Genomic DNA, 12,997 nt, shown 5'->3' on the forward strand with positions numbered 1-12,997 from the left:
TATTTAAGGAAGACACACATGACTATTAAATATATGAAAAGATGTTCTTATTCACTGATCATCAGGGAAATGCAAATTCACCACAATGATAAAAACCAATTCACACCCACAAGGATGGTTATTAAAAAAAAAAAACTTTGAGGATGAGAACTTGAATGACAGTCCTACATATTTTGGGGAAGACGAAAAATGGTTCAGCTGCTGTGCAAAACAGTTTAGCAGGTCCTCTGAAAGAACATGAAGTTACCATATGATAAGGCAATTCCACATTTAGGTATATAGTCAATAGAATTGAAAGCAGGAACTGGAGCCGCTATTTTGTACATGAATGGTCGTTGCAGCATTACCCACAATAGCTGAAAGATTGAAGCAACCCAAGTATCTACTTACAGATGAATGGATAAACAAAATGTAGTAAATGCATACTACATTTTATTATTATTAATATTATATTATTAATCCACATAAAGGAATGAAGTCCTCATACATGCAATATGGGTGAATATTGACATCATGTTTAGTGAAATGAGCAAGATGACAAAGGACAAATATTGTTTGATTTCACTTATATGAAATACCTAGAATAAGCAAATTTAGAGACAGAAATTTGATTACAAATTACTAGGAGTTGAGGGATGTGGAGTAGTCAGAATGTGGATTCTATGCCTAAAGGTATAGATCTTCTGTTCGAGGTGATGAAAAAGTTTTGGTAATGGGTGGTGGTGGCAGTAGGACAATGTGTGAATAATTAATACTCCTAAATTGAACACATGAAAATAGATAAAATGGAAAATTTTGAATGATATATATGTTACCACAATAAAATATTTTTAAATTGTATTTAAAGAACAATCATTCAGCAGTGCTTCTGGAATTATAAATAAGGAAGCTAAAATAAAAAGGACAATTAAACAACATGGTTAAAGCAGAATAAAAACTAAGATAGTCATTAGGAAACACACAACAGAGCAGTGTCTCAGTGAAGAGCACTCTGAAATGCAGGGAGGCTGTATTGCTGTCATAAGGCATGAATTTACTCTGTGCTTAGAAAGCAAGGTCCACAGGCACTAGGAGTCCTGCAAAGCACAAGCTAAGTTCAGCAAATGTTTCCTTAATGAGCCAGATAGTAAATATCTGACTTGTGGACCACAAGACCTCTCTCAAAACCACTCCCTCTTGCCTTTTTAGCATGTAAGCAGGCATGAGCAATATGTTAAAAAAAAGGGTGGGGCTGTGTTCCAGTAAAACTTTATTTAAACAATCAAATTGCCCACATGCCCCAGGCCCATAGTTTATTGAGCCCTGGGTTAGGGCATTACGTGTTGTGTGTTGGCAGAATTTACTTCAGCTTGTAAATTGGGCCTGAAACAGAGAAGGACTATACTAGGAGAAAAGTGGTGAGATAAAGGGTAAGACTGAACACTTGCTGTGATGGGGTGTCAGCTCCAAAACGTGCACCCATTTACATGAGGCATGTCTACAGATGTGTGCTGAGAGAAATTTCTAGAGCATGTATCTGAGAGAGAATGCCTGGGTAACAGTTTAAGAGTCTGTGTAAGAAAGTGTGGATGGGAGATGAGGGCTATTCTATGGCAAGTGTGTCCTGTAAGAGGGAGAAGGTCTGAGACTGAGAAACTGTGTTCAGGGTTCATGTGTGAGGTCCCAAGGAGTAACCTGTGAGTCATCCAGAAGGAGCTCTCAAACCCTGGCCACAAGGCCCTTGGTCTCTGGCACCATCCACAAGCATGACAAAATTCCCCTCTCCTTCCCCCATTGTCCAGCTCCCCACAACCTCAGCTGAGTCAAAAGGGGATTCCTCCACCAACCAATGCAATGGAAAAGCTCCTGACAAAGCTGCCCAGGACAGAAACACCCCACAACACGTGTTCTCAGCCAGCACTACGCCTTTGACTCAACTCCAGGGGAACCCTCAACTGCACCAAGCAGGGATTTTCCTGGATATAGGAAACTTTTCCTTTTGTCACATTTGCAATTGATTCCATACATTCACCAAAATTTCTCCTGTAGAACCACTGCACCCATTGCACCCAATGAACAATGAACTAAAGTAGACTTATTATTATTCTACTATAGACTTATTATTATTCTAGCAATGGAAGACCTCTTATAATTGATGTAAATGTAGTGGGCCACCAGAGGTTCTGAAGGATGGGAGAGGGAAGAATATGTGCAGACCAAAGTGTAAATTGTAATGTAAACTGTAGTCCATGGTTAGTAGCAATGCTTCAGTATGGTTTCATCAGTTGTAACAAATATAACAAATGTAACACACTAATGAAGGATGTTAGTGAGGAAAAGTGTAGGATGGGGAAGGATTGGGTAATATGGGAATCCCTTATATTTTTTTCATGTAGCATCTAGAGTGTCTTTAAAATTAAAAAAAAAAAATTTAAAAAAAGGAGTAGTGATGATTTCAGCAGTTAGAAGGAGAATTCTCATGCCTACTTCAGCCTGCCAGCTTTTCCTGGGAAATTCACTGAAAACCTTCATTTGAGTTTCCAGCTTGTACCATACCCTATGGAATCTGAAATTGCCCATCCTCACAGTCTCATGAGTCAATTCATATTAAAATCTAATAATATTTGCATAAATATATGTATGCATATATATTGTCTTTTTTCTGTCTCACTAGAAAAGACTGACTAATGCATCTACTTATCACTTTTTTTCTTGGAAGTATTCAGGATATATTTTCTTTATTTTCTACATCTCTGGTTTTGTCTTCTCCATGGCAGGAGAATTGCCACATTATTGTAATCTTAGGACAATAGTATTGCTCAGGTCAGGCCAAGATTTCCCTCAAGGATGTTGATGCAGGAACAGAGCCTCTTTCCAGATGTATTTTCTCTAAGATACAAGCTATGGAGGATGCAGGATTGGTGGGTAGACTCATTTAAAATTTGTATATAGCACACATCATTAGGAAAGGTTTGTAAATAATAAAAAAGGGCTATAGTATAAATGGGATTAGCCAATAACCTTATTTAGACTTTCTCTGCAGCCTACAACCTCAAGCCAAGTATATCAGTAATAAAACAGGCTATTTAATGAATATCAGATTAATTGTTCCATTTATCAAATGGCACGAACCCAGGAGTTGGAAAAGATTTTCCACCTCAGACCCAAAGTCTTTAATTTGAATACTGAAAAAGATAGATTCTGGTTTGAAAATGATTTTAATTTAACAGGGTAATTGTAATGGTGGGAATTGAAGCATTTATTTCCTATTTAATTGTTTTCAAATAAGAGTCAGCATATGATAGTAGTATTTCTTCTGAAGAATTTATGACTCTTCTTGAGTTAAAATATACCTGGGGATGAGCCTTCCTGGTACCGAGGGATTACTACTTATCACTAACTGGAAAAGCAACTAGAAAGAGACCTCAAATAAAAGGGTCAATTCAGACCAGCAGAATATCTCAGCCTACATGTTAGATCAAGTGTTAAAAACTGCTTTTTGACCTTGAATAAAAGGGGGAAATGGCAAAGACAAATGAGTTTATATGGCTAAGAGTCTTCCAGAAAGAGTTGAGAGGTCTTCAGAGGGCTCATGCTTTATGCACACCTCAGCAGGACCCCAGAAAAAGCCAAAGTAGATACAATCCTAGGTACTGGTTCTTCTGAAGGCTATGGAGATCCACAGAGTGTATGGTCATGGCAGATGGATTTTGAGTTCTGTGCCATGTCAATGGGCCTTACTTTGGAATTTGTGCTCCTGAGAGTGATGGAGCTGGACTCAGATGTGACTTTCCTACACATGCCTCTTCTGTCACATTTACTGAACCTGTGATTGGTGCTAGGGATAGTCCATACTCAGGAGACTCGAATCTCTGTACTGACCATGTGCCAGCTGGGCCCTCAGTCTCAGCAGAGTGGCAACTCCTACTCTGTGGTTCATTCGCCTTACCCAGGTCAGCTAACAAGGAGGTGAAAATGGTCAACCACCATACCAGGGAATCAAGAGTGCCTGCAACTGCAAGCAGAGTAATTGCATCCATCATCTATGTGGAATCTAAGCCCCCTCTTGATCTAGAGATGGAGAGGACATCACCATCCCAGGGTCCATGGAATGGAGGAATAAAATATGGACTAGAGTGGACTTACTGATATTCTTCTATAAAACTATTGGGATGAGTAATAGAAAAAATTTTATTATCGAGGTGGAGAAAGTGGCCACAGTAGTTGCTGAGGGCAGAGAGAGGGGAGAAGAGAAGTGATGTGGGGGCATTTTTGGGAATTTGAGTTGTCCTAAAATGATATTGCAGGATCAGATGCTGGACTTTATATATCCTGCCATAATCCACTGAATGTACTGGGGGAGAGTGCAAACTACAGGGTAAACAAACCCCGGGCCTCCTTGACCCATGTGGAGCTGGCCCATGTGCAGTGCTGATGTGCACAAAGGAGTGCCATGCCACACAGGGGTGTCCCCCACATAGGGGAGCCCCACTCTCAAGGAATGCGCCCCGTAAGGAGAGCCGCCCAGCACAAAAGAAAATGCAGCCTGCCCAGGAATGGCACCACACACACACGGAGAGCTGACACAACAAGATGACGCAACAAAAAGAAACACAGATTCCTGGTGCCACTGATAAGGATAGAAGTGGTCACAGAAGAACACACAGCAAATGGACACAGAGAGCAGACAACCAGGGTGGGGGGAAGGGGAGAGAAATAAATAAAAAATAAATCTTAAAAATAAATGTGTTCACCGAGTGCTATGAGTGCGCCACAATGATGGGGGAGGTTTTTGGTGTAGAAGGAGTGGGATGGGGGGTGAGGAGTATACAGGAACCTCTTATATTTTTTAATGTAACTTTTTTTTGTGATGTATATATCTTCAAAAAATACAATTTACAAAAATGATGTGGTGGGGGGTGGGGAGTGGGTTATATGGGAACCTCTTAATTTTTTTGTTTTTTTTTTAATGTTTTTTAATGTAACATTCCTTGTGATCTATTAACTTTCATTAAAAAACAAACAAAAAACCACCAAAGCTTTTCAAAAATATATATATAACCAAATATAATATTTGTAATTTTTTTCCCTTGGATGCCACAAAGACTCCTTTGCTACCAAATAACAATGAATTAATTGTTTTCCTGAGTAATTCAATGTAATCATTAAGTGATGTTGTATATGATAGTTACTATAAAAAGCAATATGAACATAAGACTATTCCCCACAATGTGACACCTAGGATAAGAAGTTCCTGACTGAACTACAATAAAAACTGTACTGTGGACCTTTTGTACCAGCTATCAATTTTGCCAATATTTTTACAGAAATAGAAATTAGAGAGAGACTATGGAATATATGTTAGAATTTGCAATTTCCTCCATTTCCCAAACCTTGCAAGGAAGTCTTACTATTGGGCAAAAGTTTTTCAAGTTGTTTTTTAGACCATCAACTGGTAACAAACTACTATTGTTGAATGGTGCCAAAATTGTATAACATAATCCTACTATCAGGGTATTTCAACCAAAAATGAATTGATCCACTCTAATAATTGTTACTGGGTTTATGGCACAAAAGTATGGGTTTGTGGCACAAAAATATTGGTTAAAACACACAATCTGAAACACAGGCTTGTTTTTAACTATGTTTATGTCTGCCTTCAGAATAACATTAGTAAGATGATATGAGATGAAGAGGGGCTGGAATTGGAACACATTTTATGATATGACATACTATAGCATATTGAAACTGAAATTCCTCATGAGAAAAAATGTTTTATCCTTTTGTGTACTTTTAATGTATTTGGAAAATCCTAGGTATTATCTCAGTTCCTGTGAAAATCTCCTCTATGTAGGTTAAAATAAGTCTTTTTACCATGTGATGTTTTTAATTGATGCTCTCTTTCTTTATTCCCAGAGGTTACCTACAAGGGTTTTGCACTCCTTGACATTAGATAGGATATCACATCCTTACACTAAAACTGTGTTTATTCCCATATTCTTATTGTACAAGATACCTTACTGTTAAAAGTTCTCAACACCAGCAGAAAGACCCCAAAACTTCTATCAGATGGATGCCTAGCAATAGCTAATGATTATTTTTCCTAATTTTAGAAATAAAACTTACATTTCAAAAAAAAAAAAATATATATATATATACTGTGTAAATATCCATTAGTTATAGGTTCAAAAAGCACCAAAATTATTACCCATTTTATTGACAATAAAATTATCCAAAGTTTGGTTAACCACTTTTTTCTAGCTAATTCCTTTGATCCTATTTACATAAAGCCAGAGTTCTTGGGTATGATAGCCCCACATGAAAGTTAATTCCCATGAAAATTTCTGTGTCTTCCCAGAGTTCTCCCCAGGAGTCCTGAAATAAACTCACACCCCCTATTTTCCCTAATGATAATATCATTTCAGCAATAAACAGGATGCTGTCTCCAGTTCAGCTGACTCGCCTAGGACAACTAACAAGGAGATAATGATGGACAATGCCCATCCCAAGGAACAGAGATTGCAAGATAGCTCCATCCATCTGCCCCATAGGATCTAAGCCCCCTCTTAGTTAGAAGAAGAGTGGGTATCACTACCCCAAAATCCTCAAGATTGGGGAATGAACAATGAACTAAAGTAGACTTATTACTATTCTACTATAGACCTATCATTATCCCTGCAATGGAAGCATTCTTATCACTGATGTAAAGGCAGTGGCCACCAGATGTTCTGAGGGATGGGAGAGGGAAGAATAGGTGTAATATGCAGACATTTTCAGGACATTGGATTTGTCCCACATAACATTGCAGTGACAGATACAAGCCATTGTATGCTTTGTCATAACTTACAAAATTATGTGGGACAGAGTGTAAACTATAATGTAAACTGTAGTCCATGGTTAGTAGCAGTGCTTCAAATGTGGGTTCAATTGTAACAAATATAACACACTAATAATGAAGGATGTTGTTAATAAGGGAAAGTATGGGAAGGGGAGGGAGTGGTGCATATGGGAATCCCTCATATTTTTTATATAGCACTTATGTAATCTAAAAATTTTTAAAAATAAGAAAAACAAAGGTTGAATTGAGCATTTTATGTCACATACATCCCCATGCTAATGTCTTCCATTCAATATTACATTAATTTAATCAAATTACTTTCTGTCCTATTTAACCATGCTGAATTGAAATTTCATTCCAATGACAGAAAATATTCCTTAACCAAATGATGCCTTTTATGTTGCATCATTTGCTTTCTATTAATGAGGAAATTGATGTATGTTTAAAAGGTAGACATAGCTTACAACTTCAGATCACCATTTAAAAGTAAACTTCTTTAACCCTCATTTATGAATGCAAAATTTAAAAAATATAGATATTTCTTAGAGTTATTGAGGGGATTGAAAAGGATCTTCACAGAGGGTGAATGCATGGTAGTTATCAAAAAAATGAAAGTCCATTTGTTCTCCCCAAAATTCTGACTGCATAGAGTTTATCTCAATTACATTAAAACTATGACACTGTACAATAAGGGGTTAATTCAGCAAGCCTAGGTTGTATGAAAGCTGCACAGTACACAGGTCTTCCTAAGTAGCTTGGAGATAACTTCAGAGCCCTTGGAATATTCTGCTTGATAAGAATATCTTTGTAAACCAAAGATGTCAACCCATGTTAGATAATTCATGCTCACAATTAACTTATGGTGATTGCCTGTTTGAATATGTGTTGAGTTTTAGACCATGCTGCATCTGCTTGACCTCATTGGGCTGGTCGGGGCTCTGAGTTGCTGAGCTCAGTCACATGGTGCTGCATGAGGACCTGACTAACCTCCAAATTCAATCGTGGACACCAATACTCTTGTGAGATTCCCTTGTTAGAAAGACATTGCACATGTTGTCACACATTGTTCCAGGGAGAATGAAACACTGCATGATTCTACTAGGAGAGGACAAGAGGAAATGTGTGCCTGTCTGTATGCTCCTGGAGTTCAACCTGATGTGCCTTTGTTGTTTGCTGATATTATATGTCCTTTCACTGTAATAAAACAAAATGTGATTATAATAGCTTGCATGTCTCTTCTGAGACTTCCTAGTGAGTCATCAAACCTGTGATGGCCTTGGGAGCAAAAACAGCTTGGCATCAGAAGTGAGATTTGTTAGAATGAAACTGACTCATGGAAATATGGAAAAAGTATTGTCTGTGACAGATAAGGGTGAAGGGGTAGGAGTTGATTAACTATTGATGAGTGATTGGCTAGCAATGGGATGAAAAAGAAGGTACTCTGAAAACAGTTACTAGAGCTAAATGCTAAGGAGTTTAATGACTTGATATATAATGAAATGCAAAATAAAGCAAAACTAGCTAAATATGCAATCCTTCATTATTGTTATTTGCAATAGTTAAACTATAGTAAAGGAGGGTTTTGGTGCACCAAACTCAGATTTCAGCTAGTCTGAAGTGTGGTCACACAAGGAAAAAATATGCTGAACAACTAATAGCACCTCTGTGGCCACTGGTCACCAGGAAGATAGTCCAGAATTTGGTGGGGGAGGTAATGCAAACTACTGAAACAAAGGTTTATAATGCAGATAAGTTGTATCACTTGTGAATAGGTGTCATCAATTTTCTGAACTCTGTGTAAATTGCTTGTGACAGTAACTAACTTAGAAACAGTGTCGTTGGTTTTGAAAGCTGCAGAATGGAAGGGAATGTTTGGGTTGATGCAGGACCCGTGGCTTACTTTTGAGCAAATGGCTATACATGAGCCAGCCACATCAACAATTATTCATGAGGCAATGGCAGGTCTGGTGGACTGGATAAAAGCTATGGTAAATTCCATTTAGCCTGAGACAAATTGCCCTCCCTTCTTTTAGTGCCAGTAGAAATCCCCAGATGAAGCAGCTTGTATGCTACATAAGCAGTCCATGGTGAATTGACTTTATGATGTCATGAATATCCATTCACTCAACATTCCCCTTACTTAGGTCATGACAAATTCTGTATTTAAGTGGGTCTATTTTGCGTGGATACATTATATAACATCATTGATGCCAGAAAGCAGTAGATTGTGAGGTTGAATCAGATTTGTTTTCCTGGATTCTTTTATGGGTGTTATGGATGCAAAGCAAATTAGAGAAACAAGAGAATGAGAAAGAAAAGGCAGTATCAAGGGACTCATCCCAGCAGGGTGCAAATCTTTAAATGGCTATTGAGAACTGGGGTGAATATACCAGACATGGATGTAGTCAAAACAAACATCTTAATTTAGCAGTATCTGAATTTAGGTAGATTAATAGAAGCCCTTTCTAGTACCTTAATATTAGAGGTCCCTAAACAAATTTATTGTATTTACCTAGGTTTGAAATAATTTAAAAAGTCATAAGGCAAAGATGATACTGAGAAAATTGACAAGGCCGGTGGACAGAAAAATTCATGAGGATGTGGGTGGGCAAAGCAAGTCTGATCTTCTGGCTCAGGCCCTGACTGGGACCTGAGGCCATATGCACATGAATACGTAAATGGCCAGGAGGTGGAGATGAAAATTTCTATGACTCCCTGAAAAAAGCCAATGCACTGTGATTCCAAAACCTGTTGGCAGAGTGCCTATGAGGTCTATAGTTACAGATTGAGAGAATATTTGTATAAAATGGCCAACTGGATTATGGGGAAACATTGGATGAAAGAATATTTCAAAGAACTTTATGCAGAGAGTTTGCATCTCCTTTACCTCTATTATTGCTATGCATATTGTCTGGCTGAGGAATCTTCTTCTACCTAGTCTTGTAAAACAGGAGACATGCAAGTTTGCTTGTAGACCTGTATTAATTGGACATGCTAAATAGAATTACCTGAACCCACAGAGAATGTTAATTTGAAGCAGTATAGAATACTTGCCTAAGTAATGACGTGTTAGAATCTAGAGTGTTGGTACCAACAAATTCTCAGAAAAATAGCCCTGTGTTGCCTGTGGAAGCAACAGATAACTCATGGAGAATAAAGTAAAGTATAGAAACTTGAATAAAGTAGTATCACCTAAATCTTCAGCACTACCTCATGTGGTATCAACTCATACTTATGCAGACTAGAACTTAGGTTAAAATCTGTCAGTGCTACCCAACAGTAACCTCTGGGATTTTGTATGAGAAAACGTACAGATGAACAGGAATGTAATACAACGTTTAAGTGGCAATTACTAGCTTGCTACTGGGGGTTAATAGAGTCTTCCCTTATGACTAAAGGACATAAAATAAGTCAAAGCCTGACATACCTGTAATGTCCGGGGTATAGTCAGAGAAAAACTCGAATAAGGAAGGTTGGGACCTGAAGTGTTCCATAATAAAATAGAAATGATTTATGCAGGAGCATACAGACAAAATACTTGAAGAATGTACTCATCAGGACCATGAGAAAGTTACCTCCTTTGCCCTAGGTCAAATTTGAAATGACCTTTTGAAATGTTGAAACCTATGGCCACATGGGTGGTGTAGTGTTAAATTTCATGTGTCAAATTAGGTAGGTTATGATATCCTGTTGTTTGATCAAACAAGCAATGAACTGACCATTACTATGAAGATAGTTCATAGCAGAATATTGTCAGTTCATTGAATATACGGATGATTGCACCTACACCCAACAAAGGAGATTCCCCTCAGTAACGAGAGGATTCTCCTCACCCAATACGTTAGGGTCCTTAAAAGACAGAACTCAGGACTTCAGAGATCAAAAAGAAGAATTTTTGACTCTACTTCAGCCAACCAGCTTCTTCTGGGAATTCTACTACATGTTCATCTGAGTTTCCAACTTGCAGCCTGGCCTAAGGAATTCAAACTTGCTAATCCCCAGTTTTGTAAGCCAATTCCACTAATCTCTCTCTTGCTCACTCTTGCTCTCTACAGAGCAAGAGAAAGACTGTCTACACACTCACACACACACACAATAAAGAGAGAGAGAATGTATCATGGAAAGACTCACTGAAAAATAAAAGAACATACAAGCTCAATGACCCAAAATGCATGCCACTTTCTTCACATTGATGGAAGAATTAAACAATGATAGAACACTCTGTGTTTGGGTTTTTTTTACAAATTTATGGGTAGTGGTAATTGGCCTGGTCATATTGCCAGGCAGATGTGTCATGGAAACCTGGACGGTTAAATAGAGGCCTACATGGGATGCAGCCCTATGAAAATCATTATGGGAATTTAAGGAGTATTTTAAAGTGGCATATGCCTAAGCCCATCAGAAATATACTCTTCCAGGATGGGAAGTGATTTAAACTGGCAAGCACACATAATTGCTAGTTTAAATCACCTTCCCATTCTGGAAGAGGATACTCAGCCCATGAAACTAGTGGACACTTCTTGTCTGAATTGGAGGTGGGTAGCTAAAGGCATGAAGGGTTGATTTCATGCTTTTATGTCTGTGTTCACTCTCATGATCAAGGGCCAATGGAGGGTACTCACCGGATAGATTCTCCTTTTTTTCTGGGGAATATGAGGAAGGGAGGGTGAGAGAAGATGCTGGAATAATCATACAATTCTTCCTGAAATCACCTCAAATTAATTTTTTCCTGTCTGATGCAGTGGTCCTAGGTCCTGGGATATAACCACAGATGCTGGAGTCAAGAATGATCCCTTAGCACAAAACTCTTAACTAAACATTTAAAACTTTATATCAGTATTCCCAAGGGCCTGATATGGTAGACTGTGCTTTCACTGCATCTGACAAAATTGGAGTTGATAGTGAATGCAGTTATATTGTCTATTAGTCAAGAGAGCTCACTAGTTCAGGGACTATGTAGCCCTAACCTATGAGAATGGGAAAGAACTGAGGGGAGGCATCTGCTAGAGTAGCATTGCTGCTAGCAATTCAGACCAACACAATTCTTGAACCTAATGTCCTTTCCAAAGGTGAGAAATTTTTGTAAAAGAAAATCAGAGGCAAGCAGATGTGACTCAAGCAATTGGGCTCCCATATACCATATAGGAGGTCCAGGGTTCAATACCCAGGACCTCCTGGAGAAGACAAGTTGGCTCATGTAGCAAGCTGGCCCATGTGAAGTGCTGGTCCACTCAGAGTGCTGCCCTACACAGGAGTGCTGGCCCACATGGACAGCTGGTCCAACAAGATGACACAACAAAAAGAGACACAGATGAGAGAGAATAAGCAATGCAGCAGATCAGGTTGCTGAGGTGATGCAAGAAAATGATCACCTCTTGCCTGCTCCAGAAGGTTCCAGGATTAGTTCCTAGAGTTGCCTAATTGAGAATACAAGCAGAAACAGAAGAACACACAGTGAATGGAAACAGAGAGGAGACAATAGAGGGAGGAGTGAAAAATAAATTTTTTTAATTAGAATGAGGAGAAATTATAATTGACAGTAAGGGAAGGTAAAATGAATAATGCATGAAAAGAAAAACCATATTATATTGAGGCAGGATAAAGTAGGTACAAAATGAGGGAATACAGAAAACCCAAAAAATTTCCACACAAATACCACCCAGTAAAAATAAAAGAGGCAGCATTTTGCTGTACTCATACAGGCATGTTATCAGGAGGCAGCTTGTAGCATTTGCCCCTCAGCTGCAGAAACAGCCCTGGCAGCTTGTACCTGCTGATGTGCACAGATAAGTTATAGGTATGCAGCTTACAGCATTCACTCATCAGCTACAAAAGCAGCACCAACAGCTTGTGCCTGCTTGCATGCAAAAACAAGTTATGGGAATGCAGCTTATAGCATCCACCCAGCAAAAAGGAGAAAAACAGGAAATTCCCACACTACCCATCTATTTTCATAGGACCCTTGCACAGCAAACTCCAGTAGGGTTTGGGAGCAATAGCCAGAAGACAATCACCACCAGACAGCAGGCCATAAAAATCAACTCAATGAAGTTCCCTACTTTGTCCTAAATTCTCCAACCAGCATAAACCCTAACTCCCAATGATAGTCAATAAAACCAGAAGCCCCTAGAGAGGGGTCATACATCTTACACTGTAGCATGCCTGTACCCATGTCTGGGG

General features: G+C 38.7%; 1 protein-coding gene across 1 annotated transcript in view; it reads left to right on the plus strand.

Annotated features, from left to right (window-relative positions):
• Nucleotides 1–12,997, plus strand: part of LOC139437234 (olfactory receptor 6M1-like) — a 42,410-nt gene that overhangs the window by 374 nt on the left and 29,039 nt on the right. The gene's annotated exons all lie outside the window — the stretch shown is intronic.

The sequence above is a fragment of the Dasypus novemcinctus genome, chromosome 21, assembly GCF_030445035.2.
Source record: "Dasypus novemcinctus isolate mDasNov1 chromosome 21, mDasNov1.1.hap2, whole genome shotgun sequence".
Lineage (NCBI taxonomy): Eukaryota > Metazoa > Chordata > Mammalia > Cingulata > Dasypodidae > Dasypus > Dasypus novemcinctus.